General features: G+C 39.3%; 1 long non-coding RNA gene across 3 annotated transcripts; it reads right to left on the bottom strand.

Moving 5' to 3' along the window:
- Positions 1-5,112: 5,112 nt before the first annotated feature.
- On the bottom strand, positions 5,113-21,544 carry LOC110042144 (uncharacterized). Of its 3 annotated transcripts, none has more exons than XR_016209041.1 (6): positions 21,449-21,544; positions 17,812-17,874; positions 10,744-10,834; positions 8,988-10,585; positions 7,895-7,963; positions 5,113-5,988 (listed from the first exon to the last, which is right to left on the bottom strand). It is a non-coding gene; the product is annotated as an uncharacterized LOC110042144 (long non-coding RNA). The 3 variants fall into 3 exon arrangements; XR_002295864.2 differs by having other exon boundaries at positions 5,584-5,988; positions 8,988-9,062; XR_002295863.2 differs by having other exon boundaries at positions 5,584-5,988; positions 8,988-9,073.
- Positions 21,545-21,967: the final 423 nt, after the last annotated feature.

The following is a 21,967-nucleotide window of genomic DNA, read 5'->3' on the forward strand; positions in this document are numbered from 1 at the left end:
TTGGTCTGAAAATTTTTGTTAATGGCACATTTCCAAAAGCAAAACTACTTTGTTAGTAACACCTATATCGCTGTTCCACATATTTAACTATTAAATTTTCTAACCTTGTCAAGGAGTCCCCGGTAGCCCAATGGGTTACGCATCTGACCTGCTGTGCGGTCGGAAGGGCGTATATACGCTCGACGCCAGTCGGGGGACTCCGCGCCTTTTTTTTTTTTTCTCGTTTCAACTTGAGTAGATATATTTTTTGTACAATCCTCTTTCTTCCGTTTGAAGTAAGTTTGATGTGAAATATCTTTTTAAGAAAGGGTATCCATTGTAAGCTTCCGTAAAATGCCCGACTAGCCATGCCATCATTTTTTTTAAGCCCTAAATATTACCTACTAACCAATATGGAGATACCAAAGCAAATGGAACACCAAGAGTTTAAAACATGTCATTTATAACAACCGACTTGAAAAAGGTTCTATGAAAAAGAAAAATTATTTAAAATTTTCGTGATGGTTTTGTTTGAACTTTATCGGAGTTAATTTGGCACAGAACTAAACTTTGGCCCAAGCTTTGGCAGCTATAAACGGTTTGCTAAGACGGCGAGTTACTATTGTTAGAAGAACGAAAATCCTTAGAGTGGCTATAAGTTATCCAGACGCCAATCTGTTTCAGGTCTGAAATTTTTCTTAATCCACGTTTGTAACAGAAAAATTATTTTGTCAGTAGCAGCTATATTGTTGTTTCACGTATTTAGCTATTAAATTCTCTTACCTTGTCAAGGAGTCCCCCGGTAGCCCATTGGGTTACGCATCTAACCTGCTGTGCGGTCGGAAGGGCATATATACGCTCGACGCCAGTCGGGGGACTCCGCACCTTTTTTTTTCTTTCTCGTTTCAACCTGAATAGATATGTTTTTTGTACAATCCTCTTTTCTTCCGTTTGAAGTTTGATGTGAAATATCTTTTTAAGAAAGGGTATCCACTGTAAGCTTCCGTAAAATGCCCGACTAGTCATGCCATCATTCTTTTTAAGCCCTAAAAATTACTTCTTAACCAGTACTCAAAAAGGTTTCCTAGGGCTGTGAGTTACTATTGTTAGAGGAACGAAAATGCTCACAATAAAGACGAACTACTATATTTGGAAGAAAGACAATCGTTAGGGGAGCTACAAATTACTGAGACGCCAGTCTCGATCAGGTCTTTAATTTCTTTTATGGCACATTTTTCTAGGCAAGATAAGGCTGACAATAACAGCTAAGTTTCAGGTGCCTATAGGTACCTTTAAATTTGTTACGCAATTCAAGGATTCCCCCTGTAGCCCAGTGGTTACATTTCCAAGCTTTTATTCGGAAGGACAGGCGTTCAGCCGCCGCAAGGGGACTCCGATTTTTTTTTATGCTTGTGTCGGACTGAATAGATCTTTTTTCTTTGATTGTTTTTTTGTTTGAACCAAGTTAGCAGTGAAAACACTTTTTAGGAAAGGACATCAAACCTGAATGACCGTAAAATACCTATCTAGTTGAGCTTCTATTTGCTTTAAGCCCTCTTTATTAGCTTGTAACCAATTTCGACCTATAAGATTAATTATCAGAAAAGGTTTTATTTAACGAAATATGACGGCGGCGTGAATCACTTTTTACAAATGTATTTAATTTCTTGTATTGCTGTCTTAATAAAGCCTAAAAATGCAATGATCTGAAGTAAAATTGACAAATGATTGTTGAAGCAATACATTAGTTTTGCATAAGTATTAAATTTCAAGTTGTGAAAATATGCGCCGACGTTTTTGCCACTGATTGGCTCTAGTTTGTAATCAATATTCATGACTACTTGTGGAATTTGCGTCAAACCAAAACTTGGTCATAGTGTGAAGACGTGGATTTTTTGCTCCTGGTGATGTCGGATGTGGCGATGTTGTTCCTTCGAAGAAGATAAAGCAGGACGAGATAGAAGTATTAAAATGTTTATGGTGAGTGTACGTTTTAATCTTTTTGCTCTTCACCAAACGGAACAATTTCTACCTCTAAAAGTTAAGTTCCTCCCTTCGCCCGCAATTTTCTCTGCCGAGCTGCTCACAGCTTCGTTCACAAATTAAACCAGATAGTCGAAGTTTTGCAAACACCGAGATGAAACGTTTCAGTGAAGGGCCAAGAAATAATTTTGAGCAAGTTTGTAAGATACTTGAGCTGAATTTATTTGATATTTCCTGTTCTTTCCGTTGCGTGTTGCTCCCGGAAAGTTAAAAACCGTTATCACTCGAAGCTGGTTCATACGAGCTTTAGTCGCTCCTTGCCCTGGTAGTAATAGAGTATCTAGAAAATACAGCCTATGTTTCTCTTTATTGCCTTCTTTTTAAGGAGAGGAAATGGTCCAACGGTGAAGATGGAATTCAGTGGTATTACCCGGCGAACGTAAGAAGCGATTGAAATTCACGAGGAGTTAATAATTATTCAACATTGGAGATGGCAACGAGATAAGAATTTTAATTTCGTTAACTTTCGATTAAAATGGTGGCAATATATTTGAAGCTTACGTTGTAAGGTTTAGTTGTTGAGATTTTTTCTAGAGAGAAAAATCGTGGAATTTATTTGTTTCGAACGACTGATATATATTTTTCAGGAGTTAAACTTTGGCCGTCATTAATCTGGGATCTGGATTCTGGTAGCCACCATTTTGTTCGACAAAATTTCAGGAAATATTTTAAGTGGATAAACAACGTTCAGTTGTTACGGTGGCACTGTAATTGGCAACACCATCTAAACTTTTGTGATCAAAACACGTCGCTTTATCTCGGAATCGACGAAGTAATGTAACATTGGGTGGGTTTTATTAGGCAAAAGCAGATCTGTACGACAACAAAAACTATATTTGGCAACAACTGAATTCTTTCTACAACAAATACATCATCTTGCTAGAAATAAAATTATCGCACTTCATTTTACTCTCTTCCGATCGAGTGAAATCTCGAAGTAATATTCAGTATTAAAGGAGAATAATAAGACAGCATGCCTTTGACGTGAAAAAGGAAAAGCATAATATGAGACATAGGAAATTATTCTGTAACAACTTTTCTAAAGAAGATTTCTAAAGATATCAAAGATTTCCAAAGAATTACGAAGATTACGAATGGCTGCCGACAGACATCTGCGGTATTCTGAACATCGCCGACGATAGAATTCCGGAGATCACTCGAAGATTTCCGAAGACTTTCCAACGGTAACGAAAGTTTTAGGAATACTTGGAGGAATACTGAAGGCTAAAGGGAAATTTCTCCGAGATTACAAACTGCATTCAGAATCATGTGATTACCGAGATACAGTAGCTATCTTGCACTGTAAATCGAAGTTTTTCTTACATACTGTTGTAACACAGGTACTTTAAATACTGAAATTGAAAATATCTTTAGGTTATTGAGCACACTACATAACTAGCAATTTTTGAAAATGCCACCTTGACGACAGATCAACGTTTTTTTATCCTCTAGATGTTGAAAGTTTAGCCTTCTAAATCAATATCTGGTTAATAAAAGGTGTTGTAAAAAGGAAAAAGCCGGGAAGTATAGCGAAAATGTTAACAAAATCATCGACTAAGAGATATTGTCTTGATGTGCCACCAAATTCTCAGAACTGCAGTTAAGACCAAGTAAGGCAGTCGTTAAGGAGAATTGATATTTACAGCTTTGAAGTATGAACGAGGTCGCGGACAACTGAAAATGCTTCGACATTTGCAAATTAAATTCGATTCTGCAATTTTTGTTTTCAATAATTGTCTAGCAATGACCTCCAAAAAGCAACTAGTACACAATAAACAGTTAAGATTAGCTATTACACAGATTGTTTTTTTCAAGATTTAAAAGGCTGCCAACAATTTTGTAGCAATCATAGCCAAATCTAGAAAGACCCGCAAAACATTTGTAAACAAGGATGAAAATATTTGCATATGAATTGATATTAAAAACGTGCTTTGAGATACAAAGTTCTCGTGGCGCCTTTGCAAAACATGTTTGTTTTCCTTCGCTATTTCTAAAGTTTAAATTTTTGGACGTCCAAAAGATTGAAGAACATAAGCATTTTTCCTTGTTACGCTTTGTTCAAAAGAGTAAAATATTTTCGAAAACTTTTCAAGAGATTTAAATTTTAACGGTGGATTATTCATAAAATATACTGAACTTGCCGAAGAAATGTTGCGTCGTTTCAGGAATAAACATCTTTGTGCTACCAGATATTAATTATTTTGTGGTGTTTACATTTTGGTTGTTGCACGGGAAAAGAGAATGGAGCGAACGGTCGCATCGGAAGAGAAAATGAACTTACCGCGAAAACTTTAAATTGGTTATAAACCTTCGAAATTGGGCAATTTCCTGGCGGAACAATGATTGGATTTTGATTGATAACAGTTCTTGCTCCTGTGCAACTGATCCGAAGTGTACCACCTATATTATATTCTGACAGAGAAAAATATGAAATGGCAGGCTACAAACGGTTGCAAATCACACTCGATCGGACAACAAATTAGGCTCGGTTAGCTGAAACGGTATTTCACGGTCTTTGCGAGATTTAAAAATCCATTTCGGAATTGAATTTTACTTTGTTGCTTTATTTGAGCCATTTCATATTTTCATGTCTCGAAGAACTCTTGCATCACCTCGCACAAAAATCATCGCGAAGTTCGTTGAAAAATTAAATTTGAAGACTGTTTGGCAAAAATTTATTTCAAAACTGAAAAAAAAAAAGCTTTTTCAATGCGAGATGGTGCATTAGTTTTTGACGGGATTATCTGTCAACTGTTGCCTTAGAACTTTTTTCGCGATCAAAAACTTCTGAAGCGTAACCTCTTTAAATTTTCCTCAAAAACGTTGTAAGGGGAAACGCTGTGCAAATTTTTTTAAATTTTCCCGCCAAAAGTCTTAGTTTTTAAACGCGAACTTTTTCCTTTGCACGTTTTAATCTAATTTAACTGATTTGCATTTAATTAATTAATTAAGTAAGTAATTAATTAGTTACTTTAATACAAAACAATAAAATGAAATGAAATGAAAAAACAGCATGTGGTGGTTTTTACTGTGTACGTTACTTTAGCATTAAAAAAACATTAGACAAAAATACTACGGCAAATAGACAAGTGTCTTCAATAGAGCTTTTATTGGTTGTTTAATAATTCAATTAAAATTAATTACAACCAATTTGAATAAGTAAACAAGGTAAAAAAATTGCGCTTTTAAAGGGGCCTGGTAACTAGTCGAAATGTAGGCTATCTCTTTTGCTATTTTTTGACTATGTAGGGTTGCCAAAAAGAAAAAAAATTCTGCGCTTTTGAACAGAGTCCAGCCAGAAATCAAGCATACAATATGACTTTTGAAGGGAAAAATCCTACACAGTGCAAGATTTTTTCCGCCAAAAGACTTAGCATATGTTCGACTCAAAACCAAACACCATTAAAAATTGCAGACTTTTTTTTCTAAGGAAAATGTTTCTAATTTTCGATTTTTTTTAATTGGCCCTTTTAAAAGCGCAACCTTTTCATCAATTCAATGCGTCCTCGAAAACTAGAAGGATTTCCGTCAGTTTGTGAAATAAATACTAGACAATCAGACGGTGATTTCAACGAGTTTAATAACGAGACTTCCAGGATGAAAATTCTGGTTGAAAAACAAAACCAGGTAATGTTATTATTCTACCTTCGGTTTAACGCTACAAACTTGAAATATAATTCACGGCTTCCTCGGAAACTGGCAAGATACGAGACAATTTCACAGTAATTCCAATGTCTTCTTTCGACTCTTGGGTTCCGTTGTGAAATCACTAATTCCAGCTCCGCCCTAACAATCTTTCGCAAGTAACTCGATCGAGATAAACTTTGTCTCGTAAATCTACCTTACTTTTAAAACGTGATCCACTGAAGAAATATTTAAACGAGGCTCTTTGACTCTTCGATTCGTTGCTTTCCATTGCTTCTTTCTCCATGTTGATGTCAAATCATGTCCATTTGAGATGGCAGCCTGAAAGAAAGATAAATAAAACGTCCGATTAAAAAGGGGTATACTGAAACCCAAAGAACAAAATATACATACAGTGTTATATCATCATCATGGATAAACACGGAGCTTACATACATTGTAATGATATTAAGAACAACTTAGAACGCCGACAAGCAGCAACACGAAATAAATTCATGTATAGCCAGGGTTCGAAAAAAGTGCCGTCCCATTTCCCAGGACAAGTAGATTTTCCTTCTGGGCAAGTAACTTTACATTCTCACTTGCCCAATGGGCAAGAGACCAAGCAAGTCATCTGCCAACTAAATCATTAAAAGGGCAAACTAAGACTTGCCATGGGCAAGCAAAATTTGAGAGATACTTGTCCCAAGGGCAAATTGGAATTCAAGTCTTTTCCGAGCCCTGGTATAGCACCGACTACAATATAGCACTCTAAAGTTCAACTTCATTTGCAACGTTTGCAGGCGAAAAGCTCGCTGGCACTAAAAATTTCATGACAAAAATGTTCAGGACACAACAGGTAATATTTGCATTTTCTTCCGGAGGATAAATTTATGCGTGGTTAATACATGTAGTCGCCAATCTTGAAGTTAAACAACTCGTGATATTTTTGAAAATAGAAAGCACTCGGGTAGCTTCACATTTGTTCGGCGTTTTAATAAACAAACAAAAGTTGATCTATTTAAAAAAGCGAATAACAAGACAAGGTTGCTTTAAAATTTAACCTTTTGTTCAAATGCAACTAAAAAACTAAACTAAAAACCGTTTCCTAAGAAGTACGTGCAGGACAATTTAACGAAATTTGCAGGTGATTATGACTTTCTCTCGTTCACCTCTAACCTGACAACTCAACAGCTACAGCTAGTTTTGACAAGACGACTTTTATATGAAACTACGACTGAAAACGACTTTCACCTTGACAGCTACTGTATTTCAAGAACATTTCCCAGTGGTATCTGAAATCTCAGAGGGAAATTCACACAATGGTGGAAATCCGAAAATGTCATGGCAAAAAAATCAATAAATAACTCCGCAGCTATGAAGCATTTCTCTCCTCGTATTATAGTTTTAGCATATGATACGACTGAAGTTTGTAACCAAGAAAGGTATTTCACATGAACTTTCAGGACAAATGAAGTAATCTCATGTTGCACTGTTATTATGCTCTACCAGGCGGTCTTATAAAATCCCTATGTTTGTCCTCTCAAATTGAATCTAAATGTATGCAGTATTTTCATTTACTTTCTATAGCAAACTAAAATGAGGTACATTTTTTTTACTCTCGCCCTCTTGAAATGATAACGTACATGATCTTTTTCTTTTTCCAGGCTGTCTAGTGTTCTCTGCTGTAAATTTCTTTCAATGTTTGTTCTGAGAATTTGGTGATACATCAAGACAATATCCCCCACGTCATAACCTTTCTCCTCATTGCTTAGTCCTTTATATTCAGACCTTAGTCAAGAAACAAATTTTCCTCACTGGTTTTGAGTTATCTGGAAAATTCCATTTTGAGATTACTCTAAATCCTCTTTACGTTTTTTTCATGATTATGTTTGAGACTGTTAGGAGAAATTTTAAGCTGATCACTAGTGAGGCTTACTGGCTAAGGAATCGATACATGAACCGGAAAATTGGTTGTTGATCCAATTAGGCCCTTGGTCTCACAATTTAAATATTCAACAACAATACCTCGGGCATTGTATTTTTAAGGAATGTTTGAATAACCTAACACTGAAGGGCAAGGGTATCCGGTCAGCCATATAACAAGAGTTTTTAAAATATCTGAACAGTGAAACAATAACATCTCTATTCGTTTAAATTCTTTTCCTGCATTGTGTACAATTATTCACAGTACATGCACCATCAAGTGATTCAAAACCCTTCCTTTTAAAAGAAAATATTGACTTACCTAATAAGAGATCCATCCTTTCCTCTGGAGTCTCAGCTCAGCTTTTATTGTTTCTTCTCTGTTTTGTATCTAGTAGGAAGCAGGAAATGTTTTAACCTTAATGACTTCTTTCATCCCTTAGTTTCAAAAACCACACAACTAAAACTACACGTAAACCATTTTGTTTCAACCCTACAGGGGCAAGTTTGAAGATAGAAGGTACAGTACTGTATAAGATTACATGTAAGTCTGTATCAGGCCAAATAATCCAAACCGTCAGAGCTTATCCAGGTCTCTGTTGCATTAAGTGACAAGGCGTATTTCCATACCACCTGGATGGGCCGGGATGGCGAAGCGTATTTTGAATTGGGGGGTGTGGTGGGGGGGGGGGGGGGGGCTCACAAGCAAGCGCCAGAGACGTTAACTTGTAGGGGGTCTCAGATATTTGTAAAACTATCACATGTATTTTATGTATTTTTTTGCTTGAAATTGTGGAATTAGACCCTCACCCCCCCTCCAAACCCGGCTCTGCCGTCCCGGATGGGATGCGAAACTGTTACAGGGTTAGCACCCAGTATTAAATTCACCAAATACTCAGGTGTATATCTAGGTGGAGGGAGGTACATGTAATGCAAGAGTAAAGTGTCTTGCCCAAGAACACAACGCAGAGACCCTATCCATTTGCTGAAACCCAGCCTGCTTGATGTGCAGTTCAGTACCACTAACCATTATACCACTGTGTCCCTACTCCCACAAAACAATACTCCTCAAAAACAGTACCCCAGGCATTGCAGACTTAAGCAATTTTTGTACACCCTACCCCTGTATAAAGGGCGAAGGTATATGGCTACATAACAATGGTTTGTTGAAATAGTTGAACAGTAGTGAGACAACACCATCTCTGTTCCATTCAATTCAACTTAGCCTGAGTATCAGGCTTTTCTTACTCATGGGGTAGCAGGATGCACCCAGCAATTCCCCCCCCCCCCCCCCCCCATCCCTACCCTCTTGCTAAGAAAGGCCTGATATTCAGGTTAAATTTAACTGCACGCACTGTGTACAATAAAATTATTTCCTAGTACATGATACCAAACATAAACAAATTGTGACTGACCTACTAGGGGATCCAAGGTCTCTTTCTCCTCTTGGGTCCCAGCACATAGCTCTTTTTTGCTTCTCTGTTTTGCACCTAGTGAGAAACTACAAATGTTTTTTAACCTTTATGGAATTCCTTGATCTCTTATGTGTTATAAACTACACAATTAAAAATAATTCATCAGACTTTTAAAGTTTCAACCCTACTAGGGGACCTTTCAAAGAGGAAGGTAAGGTATAGTCTTCATCAGACCATGTAATCCAAACTACCACATCCTTATTTGTGGTAAGAGAAAAGAAAGGTTCTGTAAAAAAATCGGAACTTGACAGCAATAACAGGGATGCTGACAGATACTCTTTTGATGAGTCTGATATCGACGAATTGTCGGACTCATTGAGACCATTTGAAATATTATCCATGCACAGTTACCCACACGCAGTTGCTCTCCGCACTTTCTTTTGTTTGTTTCCTTCGCTCAGCCACTCTAGCGTTCGTTTCCTTTTTAGTCTTCTCCATTTTGCCAGACCAGCTTCAGGAAAAACCGAGCTACAGAAAAATTATCTCTCTGCCTTCGGTTCCTTGAGCGCATTGCAAAACACAAGAGTTTTTTAGAGATTCGCGCGCAAATTTCACCAGGAGGTTAACGGTAGTAAACTTTCCCTGCACTGATTGGCTTAGTTATCTGAGAACCCAGTTGAAGGCATTTGTGGGCGGAGTTTGTTTGCGAAGCAGAAAATTTTTCTTAGCACTGTTTTCTCGAATAAATGTTTTCACTTGAAGCAGACAATTTAAAGAGTTATAACTCAAAGGGAATTTGTTCAATTGCTCTTAAATTTGGACAGTGGCTAGTTTAACATATAAACTACAAAAGCGTGTCTGGGAATTGTTAATTTCGAAATACTTTTTCTTCGAGAGAGATTTTTGTACGATCACTCCACATTTTTTAAATCCTATTTCGAAAATGTTCTGTAACTTTTTACTGCAATTGAATATGCCAAAACACAGACACGTTTCTTAAGCGCTTTGGGCCCTGAAACCGAGGAAAAAATTGAATTGGCGAAAAACAAAATTCGCTTTGGCTTGTAGCTTTCAAAAGTGATTTGGGCGCTTGCATTTAGTGGTCGTGAAAAATTCGACAATTCATTTTCTTTCAAAATTCTTGGTATAGTTTGATAGCCAGCCCCATAAGCTTTAATTTGATATAGGGGTTTAGGTATCTACAGCTTAAACTGCATGCGCTACATCACTTGCGTACAAGACACCCCTGAAGGTATACTGTAACCTTAAGTTTTACAAACTACACAATTAAAAATAAGTCATCAGATTTTTTAAAATAAAGTTTTACCACTATTAGGGTAGAGGGTTGACAATGAAGGTACACTGTACATGCAAGGTTGAATCTGTGTCATCCAAAACACCACAGCTCATGCTGCTTTTAGAAGCATAAAGTGATAAAAAGTATTTCTCCTCTCCCCCACCCCCTAGATAGGATGCCACTCTGTTACAGGGTTAGCACCTAGCACTCAATTCATTAAGTACCAATTGTATACCTGGGTGGTGAGAAGCACTGTGGGGGTCAAGTGTTTAGCCCAAGTGCAATTTGTGCACTGTTATGCCTAGTACATGAAACCAAACACAAAGAAATTGCAATTTTCTTAATTAAATTATGGAATCCAATGTTTTAAAGTGATTCTTTTGCCTCTAAAGTCTCAGCACATAATGTCACTACTGCTTCTATGTTTTGTATCTAGTAAGAAGCAGGAAATGATTTAACCTTTATGACAGCTGCACCACCATTGGTAGAGAGAAAGTTGACCTTGAACTCAAGCCTCTTCTGTGGTCCTGTTCAGCCCTGACATCACAAGCTGTTGGAGAAAGAAGCAAACTTGGAAATGCTGGTAAAAAACACTCATTTTCAGCGTAATGTGCAGGGATTTCTGGAGATGAAACATTTGCCAGAGTGCAATGATCTTGTTTGTCAACTGTGGGAGAAATAATTGCCACTCAGATGGATTTTCTGGCAAATTGCCTCCTGGCGGACAATGGTGGAAATTGCAGTGTGCAGCCTTGACTCCATGTTATGAAGGGAATGACAATGATGGCAAAGAAAGCCCAAGGCGGCAGAAATCACCAAAAAAACTAAAGCAACATACAAGCTTGTACTGGGTTTGGAAGCATAAAGTAATAAAATAATGATAGTATTTCTCCTTTCCCTACATCCCTTAGATGGAATGCCAGTCTGCTGCAGAAATAGCATTTTTCTAACCAAAATTAACAAAATGGTAAGGAGCTTATGTTAACTATGTGTCACTGTGTAAAGTAAACATCAGTGTCATCATCCAAAGAGTTCAGTGTACAGTCTCCATATCTTTGGGTAGGCCTGTGTGACCTCTCCCCGTGACAAAGTTCCAAAGGTAACGTTAGGCATGATTCAGGAATGCTTCCTTTCTTTAAGTGAGCAGTAGGTATATTTGGTGCAGCAATGTCAGTCTGGCGGGCAAGAGAAGCTCTGGTTTGTATGTCTTGTGAAGGGTATATCTTCCCGGATGACACGAACTTCCACTTGGCTGGATGGGAGTGGCACAGAAACAGTAGTAGGGACTACAGTGGGAGCATCAGTAGGGTTCTCACCACAAGCAGGTTGTAGCCTTTCTGGGTGTGTATGAACACAAAGTTGACCATGGTGTTGCAGGAGCTTTTTCCAGAAAATTTTAGCAAGTTTGATATGGTAGGTATTACCCTTGAGGCATTTCACAACTATGTAGGGACCCTGCCAGCAACTCTGCAACTTAGTAGGGTATCTAGGTCGGGGGAGGGGGGGGGGGGGTAGCATACATCATAACAGAGTTGATGCCCACTGATGGGCTGTTTGCTGGCGCTTTGTGGCAAGTGGTGCAAGAACCAATTGTGGTGTGCGAGGATGATAGCCATAGGACAAGTAGAATGGCGAGTAAGTGGTGGCACTGTGGTCATGATTCATGTAGTGAAACTGGACAGAGGGAATCTCTAAATCCCAGTTATCTCCACATTGGTCTGTTGTTTTCTGCAACATTTCTCCAATGGTTCAGTCTAGTCTCTCAATGATTCCACTGGCTTGAGGATGTAGAGCCCAGATAGGCTTCTTGTCAATGTCGAGTTCTTGGGCAATTATGCACTGCAGGGTTGTTTACATTCTTTCTAGTGTACCTCTTTTCAAGTCATTGATGAGGATTCCTAACACAGGATCAGATTTCTGACAGTTTTGGAATTCTAGGAGACTTAACTGGCCATCACAAAACAATGAGTGGACGGCAGGCGTATGGGACAACAACGCATCCGCATGGGGATTGAGGCACCTGGCCTATGCCAGATAACAAAATCAAATTCTTTGATTCTTCTAGCCAATGGGCATAACCACCTCAGGGGTCATGCGCAATTCTCAACCACTGAAGGCCCATTTGACCTGTGTGCCAGATGAAACAACATCCTAAGAGGTACTGCCAAAATTTCCGGAGAGTGGAGATGAAGGCATATGCTTCTTTATTGTGAGTGTGTCAGTTTAATTCACTGTCTGTCAATGACATGTCTGTCAATGGTATCAACCCAATCCATACAGCTTATGCCAATATCGGAGGTATCTGTGCTCAGTTCAAAAGGTTTGGACATGTAAGGGAACTGAAGGAGGACATCATTGGAAGTTAATGCAAACTTCAAGTCATTGAAGGCTGCCTACCTCTCCAAGGACCAGATGAATTTTGGTCCTCTCAGCTGGTTGAGGATGGGAGCACTCTGTTGGAGGTTAGGGATGATATCAGCATAGTAGTTACAGAGTCTGAGGAATGCTTGCAGTTCTGGTATTCTGGAGGCATGGCTAATTACAAATAACACTCAGTTTGATGGGGTCAGGTTCAATCCTGTTGGTTGAGATTTAATGGCAAAGGAATGGGAGCTTTGTTTGACACAAGGACACCTTGCTTGACTTGACAGTCAAACCAGCCTCACATAGTCGTTTCAAAACTTCCTTAAACAGATCAGTGTTTCTGAAAATTTTTGCCACCAATGGTGATATCATCTAGGTATACAACAATTCCGTTCTACTGCAAGCCATTCATGATATCTGCCATGAGGCACGCAAAGACAGCTGGGGCATCACCCAAAACTGCCAATGACCAGATTCAGTCAAGAATGCTGTCTTGTGGCGAAGTCCCTTAGCAATGGGGATCTGCCAATAGCCACTGTACAGGTCTAGAGTAGTGAAACGACTGGAGCCAAGAAGAGAATCCAAGCATTCATGAACAGAAGGCAGAGGAAAAATCTCTATGACGGTAGCATCATTCAGAGCAAGAAGTCGGAAAAGAAATGGTATGAGCCATCTCCTATAGGCACAAGTGAAACAGGTGCAGAATAGGGAGAATTGGAAGGCTCAATAATACCCTGTGGTTCCATGTTCATGATCTGCTGATCAACCTCAGAACGTAGAGAGAGGGAAGTTCGCGGCAGCCAACAGCAACATGGACCTGGGTCAAGGTATGGATGTGAAACTGAGTTCTGTGGGTGCAACCAACTTCTCAATCATTGCTAGCAAAGACATCTCTATACTCACCCAAAAGTTGTTTGAGCTCTTGGTTTTCTGATGCTGTCACCTCACTTGAATCTGTAACTGTAACCACCGAGGGGCAGATTGTGCAGATGACAGAACGTTTACATCTTCTGGCTGTTCAGGGTTAGTCTGCCCTCGAAGAAGCACTTTGAGTTCATTCAGTTCACTACAGAGTGTATCCAAATGGCTATGTTTCCGACCAGATTCAACTGAAGCTACCTATTCGATGGGGGTCTGGGTACAAGCCAGGACCTCTTCAATGTGATGAGCTTGTTTGGCAAGATTTATATACGACTCAGTGGGGTAATCCAACTACAATTTTGAAGATATGCAGGGCTCGAAAAAACTCCCGTCTGGTCATCCAGGACAAGTAGATTTTTCCTTCGGACAAGAAACTTTTTCTCCTTGCTTGCCCCATGGGCAAGGACCCAGGCAAGCCGTTTGCCAACTAAATTTTTGATAATGATTTTGAGAGGAAAAGGTAAATTTTAGGCTCAAGGGTAATCAATACAAGTGTTTAGATGAAGCTTGACGAAAATTACAATTTATAGCGTTGTTTTGCTGATTGCGTGACACGCGCTCACGGCTCAGAAGTGATTGCCTAGCACGTGATCAAAATCTGCCCCGGTCAAATTTCTTTCCAGGATTAAAAATAGCCGTGTTGGGCACGAAAACGCGGTAGTTATTCCTTAAAATTTTAGCAATTTTCTGCGTGCATTTTCCAGTTTCTTTGTAAAGAACTTAACTCAACAACAGTATATTAAAGCTGTAGAAATTGATAAGTTAATAAAGATGGTAAATTTTAAGCTCGGTAATGAAATGTGAAGGTGAATTAATCAACATGACACGAGTGTGGGACAAAGAAAAATTCTGAGTCCCTGACAGGAATCAAACCCATGACCTCCCAAACACCGGGCGGGCGCTCTATCCACTGAGCTACGAGAACTCATGGAGAGCAAGGTCATTTAACTGAGTTCATATATGATAGGTGTCCTGCATACTACTAGGATCAACGCTATTGAATTCATCGTAAAGAAAATAAATACTGTTGGGGACTCAGAATTTTTCTTTGTCCCACGCTTATGTCATGTTGATTAATTCACCTTCACATTTCATTACCGAGCTTAAAATTTACCAAAAGAAGCCGCATATTTCTACCGCGAAAACGAAGCCAGTATTTTTTATGCTAAAATCGAGGTAAACCTCTGTTTTCGGTGAAACATGCAAGTTTGCTAGTGATAAAATACTTGGGCACCGCTGCGCAAAATGAAAACTATTGTATTATTAAAAAGAAATCAATAAGTAAGTCATCAAAATACTTTCAGAGTTCCTGGAACTATTTTTCATTCACCCAAATGAAAAATTTGCTCTCGCCGGCTTTTCAAATTCAACACTGTGACTGTGTCAAAACTGCGGTGAGAAGGCGACTTGTTGTTAATTCTGCGTGCTATAAATTTCTCGCGCTTCTCTTCACAATGATTTCGTGGAGCTAGAAAAGACACAGGTGAACATTCAAGGAGTCGAATGCAATCTTCGACGAACTGAACAAATTTATTCAAGGCTGTATAATAACAAAGTTAATTACTACAAACCGAACAACTTCATAAAAGCGGAATGAAGAAGTTAAAAGTTGTGGAAGTATTACAATATAATGGCGTAAACATGAAAGTGATCAGGACTAAGAGGAGCACAGTCAAGATGGGTTTGTTACATTAAAACATACCCGTAGTTTGACTTCCTTTTTTGGGTTCATGAATTATTAATGATTTGAAAACTTGGGCAAGTGGGGAAGTGCCCGGGGCAAGCAAAATTTGAGAGTTACTTGCCCAATGGGCAAGGTGGAGTTCAAATATTTTTCGAGCCCTGATATGGCTTGAGGAATCTCTCGAAGAAACTGAAGAGTAACTGCCTTCTGTGAAGGCTCGTTGAGTGCTGTTCCCTCTTTAATACTAAACGTGTCCCAATACAGCTGTTCCAAAACAGCAAAATATACCAGGAAAGACTTGCATAGCTGTCGCATTTGAGCAAGAAAGGCCTGTCCGCAGGACTCTGGATCGGTCCAATAGTAAGTGAGGATTGCTTTTTTCAACTTGCCAAAGAAAAAACCAAAGACTGCTTGATGTGCAGTCCAGCACTAACCATGATAAGACCACCATGTCTTTTCAATTTCCACAATTATAAAATGCAGTTACATGCAAGTTAACAGAGTTAACAACAAAGAGTGCCTGCATTCCCGTAGCTGTCAGCGGTGTCTTGATATGTGCTTGCTGTATCGTGCCGTGCATTTTTTCCCACTTTATATTTTGTTAGTTTTATATCGACGGATGTCTGCTTTGTTGTCCAGCCATCTATCTCAAGTGTTCCCTTCTCGGAATATCGTGCATCAACCACAGTTAACAAGCGTAAATTTCACCTTGTCAGCTAAGGAAAGTGCCAGCTATGATGTAAGTGCAATTTTGAGCTGAAACCTCCAGATTGTCTTCAGCAGTTTGTATCTTATTTAGTGTTCAGCTTTGGGATGCATCTATATAGCGTGACATCAGTGTGTTTTTACCATTGCCTATTTCTTAGTTCACACATTACATAGTTTTTTAGCGCAAGTACTGTTGACTGCTCAATTCAGCAATTGGTGCAGAATAATTTGTTGCACAATTACGATTACTGCTGCCAGTTTAGTTTACATGTAGCGTGGATTTTTTGCATGACTGTTGTTGCCCATTTATTTTAGGTTTGACCCTGGCCTAATTGTTAGCCTGTTCAGTTTAAGCCTAGCATGGCGCTTTAGCAGGATTACTTTTGCTTATTTCTGTTCAGTTTCGGCATGGCGTAGCATTGATATTGAATCACTGTTCAGTTGCCAGTTCAGTTTACACATAATGGGGATTTTTCCATGTGATTATTGTTGTCCGTTTATTTTAGGATTGACGTGGCATAATTGTCAGCCTGTTCAGTTTGACGAAGCATGGCATTTCAGCAGGATAACTGTTGCCTGTTTAGTTTAGGCACAGCATGGTGTTGCTGTTTGAATACTGTTGCCTGCTAAGTTCAGTTCAGCGTGATTCTACTGGTGCCTCTTCAGTTCAGGCATAGTGTTGTGGTTCAGTGTGTTTTACTGTTACCTGTTTAGTTCAGGCGTAGCATGGCGGTTCAGCTTGGTTCCACTGTTGCCTGTTATGCTCAGGCATAGCGTGGTGGTTCAGTGTGGCTCATGGACTGGTTTCCAGGATTTGCCAGCTACGGGAGCGGTCTCCATCCAAGAGCTGGTTGCCAATAGTGGAAGCTCCTGGTTGTGCAGCATGGCATTTCAGCATGTTAACTGTTGCCTGTTCAGTTCAGATGTAGAGGGCGGTTCCACCTGTTTTACTGTTGCTTGTTCACTTACCTGGTCAGTTAGGCCCACTGCAGTGTTTTTCACTTTAAGAATGCTTTATTTTGCAGCTCACTGGGTGCCTACAGATTTGGGTGATTTTCTCGGGACTCTGGGTTTCCTTGGCCATAAGCTCCTCGTTCTCAGGCTTGGTGTGGGGGCTCAAGGCTTGGTTTCCAGGATTTGCCAGCCATGGGAGCGGTCTACATCTAGGGGCTGGCTGCCAATAGTGGAAGCTCCTGGATGTTTCAGGTACCCAACCTCCATTTAGCGATGTAGTTGTTAAATGCAGTTAAATGTAATTTAACAGAATTAACAACAAAGAGCACCTGCATTCCAGTAGTTGTCAGCGGTGTCTTGATATGTGCATGCACCAGGATTCCATGAGCTGCTAGACTGAGACAGGTTGGCAGTCTTCACAGCCATAGCATTTACAGTGAGCATTGTTTTGCATGGGAGCACATCTTCAAGCATTCCCCCTCCCTTCCCTCCCTCTTTCCACTGTTAATTCAGTGTGACCGGTGTCTGTCTCCTCTTCCACTTAGGGGCTCATGGCTCGGTTTCCAGCAGTTTGCCAGCCACAGGAGCAGTCTCCATCTAGGGGCTGGCTGCCAATAGCGGAAGCCCCTGGATGACTCAGGCACCCAACCTCCATTTAGCGATGCAGTTTTTAATAGAAATCAAATAGCATGAAACTGAATGGTTTAGGAAGTACTGATACATACAGTGGAAAGACATTGGTTGCTCCTCCCACAAATGAACATTCCTCAACATCCCATCACATACATGTGACAAAACACTCTTCAAATAGCATAATTATTATTCCAAGTATACAGGAAGCAGAAGTAATACTAAATTCATTACCACTCCAACCAAACACAGAGATCATGACTTACCTTAAATGGGATTTATTTCCATGTAAGTCTCAGCAAATAAACTGTTACTTGTATGTTTTTTATCTGGTAAGAAGTAGGAAAGATTTTAAAAGCATTCAAACCTGGTAATTTATTAATTTCAGCTGAGAGTAAATACATACATATGAAGCTATTTTGATATAAACGCACATGTTCTGCGTGCATATTTTTTTGCTTTATGTTCCTTGACGTTAGTTGAGTGCTGGTAAAATGGGGTTGACAGGCCTACACGACTCCTACGTTTTGTGACATCTGTATGTTTGCCGTTCTCTGTTCGGTCTCGTGACCTTTCTGTGCTTCACTCCTGTTTATGAAGGGCACTTACTGCTGTATTATACAGATAAATTTTAAGTAGCATTGAGCCATTACACTATGGTGCAGTACTTATGTAGATCTTCTACATGCTGCTAGTTAGATTACAAGTTCAGCCCAGGAGGGAGCACTGTCTGATATCAATCACAGAAATTAAAAAGTTGTGACAGACCTGCACAACTCCCACTGTACGCAAATGTGTATTCTTTGCCTTTAGAGTTTGCCATGTGCTTATGCATTGTTTAGGCTCATTTATATTGCAAGCTTTGTTTTAAGTCTCTGAGTACATGTATTTACTTTCAAGGGACAAAATACGAAACTTTCTGACTGAACATTTTGCTAACTTGCATTATATATTGTGATGCCCACCCAGCTGAGATTAGAACTGTTTGCAAATACAGTAGGTAGATTCTTATCATGGTTATCATATTTGTCCTTGTACGTTTTTCTTCGGAGACACTGTAGCTTTACCTCAAGAAAGCTATACGTTTTTCTCTAGAGACACCCTTATGTTTCTTGCAGCTATCTCATCGAGCTTATGTTTCTTAAGCTTGATGTATAGGTTTTTCATCCTTTTAGTTGTTCTGGCACCACATGATTCAAATGTAGTTGTTTATGCGCAAGTCTGGTGACTGTTTTGCATGTTGTATATGTCATTGTTTGGCTTAGATCAGGCGCGTTTGTTGCTCCTCATTGTAGCTATATAATATTACATATCTGACCGGATTCGCAAAAACATAGCCATAGAATTTGACTTGTCACTGATAATCTTGCTACAATTCTGTCCTAGAGCTAGCTTTCCACAAGGCTTATCGTAGCTCAAATAGCAGCAAATAACTCTCCTGTATGCCTTTTGAGGCCAGGAAGACTAAATTCACCATCTTTTCGTTGAATCATGAATGTACAATTTAATTAAGAGTGCTTTTAACATGAAATTGGAGTCTAAATCAACACGAACGTACAGATATCAAAACCACGGCGGAGAGCCAATCTATTGCTTTCTAAAGGCCTGCATCGTCCTAAATGGACTGAACAAGAGCTTCCTACATCGAGAATTGATTGAAATTCAAACAAACTAGACCGTAGTTAGCAGTAAGCGAACACTCAACATGTTGTCGTTACGTCAATTATCGCCCGGAAGCCACGCAAATAAATTTCTTCCGCACTAGCGAATCACAGACAGTTCTGATACTTAGCTAAGCTGAGAACGCCTAAAATTGATAAAAAAAGGAAATTCTACTCACGATCAGCGCTTGAACTCATGTTCTTCTCTCTCCTTGTGGCCATGTTTTGCTTGCAAATAGCAATGTCCCAGATGTACTTCAATTTTGTCGAGCAGGGAATGGCACATCCAGATTTCAACAGATTTTTTTCTAATTCTTTAGCTACATCAAGGTTCAGAGCAAATGACACCAACAGCAGCTAGAGATGTCTAGTCCATTGCACGTCTAAGCTCTAAATCGATGTGGCTAAAGAGTTTTGCTGTCTAAAGCGAGCACAACATTATCGCCACAGGGCAAACGGCCTACTGTTAAGGGACTAAATGTGACCCGTACAGTTTACACATCTCCTCAGGTCCACCTCACGTACGATAATGGACGACACTTACTAGCAAATCGTTAGACTTGGGCCTTCATTAGACTTAATGATGTCCTCAAGCAGACTTCCTTTAGACAGCAAATACAGAACGCTAATCGGTCGCTCCTTGTCAGAGTCACCGCGTGAACTGAATTCAGACGAGTGTAGCCTGGGCTAAACTTTATGCAAATTGAAAAGGGGGGGGGGGGGGGTCGATAAATAATGAAAACAATACCTAAATAAATGAAACATGTGGCAAGGAGTTTCTACATTTCATGCTAGGTAAGATTTACAAGCTGCTGTCATAGCGAAAGCAGAAAAAACAAACAAACAAACAAACAAAGAAATGAAAAAAACAAATAAATCAAAAAACACCTGATTCAGTCTTGAACACCGTTTTTATAAATCCAGACATATATTTCAAGGGAACAAGACTGCATGACCCAGAAAGGTCGAAAAAACAAGCGTGTCTAATTTCTGTCAATCTTTCTAAAGCATTTAGAGTCAAACTAGGGAATTCCTTGAGCAGTTTAGGACATTCTGTGCCAATATATGTCTGAATTTATGAAAACCGTGTTAAATACTTTGCACCAAAATAGCAGGCATGTTTTTGGAAAATCGGATAGATACATAATCCTATCTATAACAAAATTCTTGTTCATGTTTGGTTCTCCGCACGCCTATTTTCCACAAAATTGGCATGCAATCATGTGGGCATCCAATTACAGGTATCCAATTTGAACTTTTTGAAAACTGGATAGCTGTGATTGGATACCCAGGTGATTCGCATGTCAATTATGCGTGCTTTAATGGCTTCCTTTGCAATGTTTTGCACAGTTTTCAAAACTTATGAAAAGCACTACATACATTTTCGCTCAAAAGAAGTTCTCAAAAGACATTTTTAATTCCACAATTTGTTATAGATACGATTAATTAGTAATTAATTGAACCTCGAGTGGAGTACAATTCAGGGAGTAATCGCGCTTGTAATTTCATATTGGCCTTGTGCGCTTGTCCAAGTTCTTGAAATTACTAGCGCAATTACTCTCTAATTGTGCTCCACTTGGTCTAATTACTATTACTAATGTAGGGCTGAAACTGTACCTGCGTTCAGGAATTTGAAATAATTTGATTAGAAGGATAACATTAACAATCTACAGGAAGTTTCATGAAGGGGCAGGCACCAGGCAAATTGACCAGCTAGGAGGATTATTATTTTTGCCTGCCTGGTTTGACCCTCTAGGGAAAAGTTTTTGTTATAAAAAAGTTCAGTTCAAAAAGTTCCCCACCTTTGGAAACCAGTTGCCCTACAATTTAGCTTCCAACTGGGTCCAAAAATATTCACAGCTATTTACTCGTAAACACTATTTGTTGTGACGACCAACCTGTGATTCAGTAGCATGTAGAGCAGTTCTAAATTGAGCGTCGTAAAACCAAAACCAAACCAGTTACTTACCATTTAGACTACTCAGCCAATCTCAAACCGTAATTAAGCCAAGACCAAATTAATTACGTGCTCACTTGTGACACTAAACTGAAAACCGCTCTACGAACCGACTGTGGAAGCCGTGAGTGTTCATGTTTTTGCCATGTTCTTATATTCACCTTCTAACAACGCTTCCTAGCTCCACTTCCACTTCTGCAACTTACTTTTAAATCTTGCTTATAATAATACAAGAACAAGCCACAGAAGAACAAATAAGGACAGAAAAACGCCAAAATGTCTTACCTTGCAAGAAACCAGAAACCACATTCAACACCCGCCATATTTTCGAAGAGAGCATGCTTCTGACCACGTGATCTCTGACTGTGCTTTCAGTGTATGATGGGACCGCCTACACTCACCACAATCTGAATGCCTGGAACAAGCTTCAAGTTCAAACAAATATATTTTAACTTTCACACAGTCGTTTGGCTTCCCTGTCAAGATTATACTGGTGGGAAACATAACCAAGTATCCGACACATCCAAGTGCAATTGCCTAAAATGGGGCTGCATTGCTTTTTTGGTTTGATGCTTAGAGAAATATCAATTTTATTGATTCATTACTCTTGTAATAAAATTCATTTTTGGCATGCAGTGAATCAAGGTTTAAGCTAGGGTTCTGTCAGAGTAACCGTCCAGTTGCAAATGGCGCCGTAAGGCTTATTCAATTAGGGGGTCTTAGAGCATGCCCCCCTGCCCAAGAAATTTTGCAAAATTGAAGCATTTTCGGTGCGTTTTCCACGATTTTCTGTCCATACATATT

Source organism: Orbicella faveolata, unplaced genomic scaffold (assembly GCF_042242905.1).
Source record: "Orbicella faveolata isolate gen_17 unplaced genomic scaffold, um_ofav_v1 contig_26, whole genome shotgun sequence".
Taxonomy (NCBI): Eukaryota; Metazoa; Cnidaria; class Anthozoa; order Scleractinia; family Merulinidae; genus Orbicella; species Orbicella faveolata.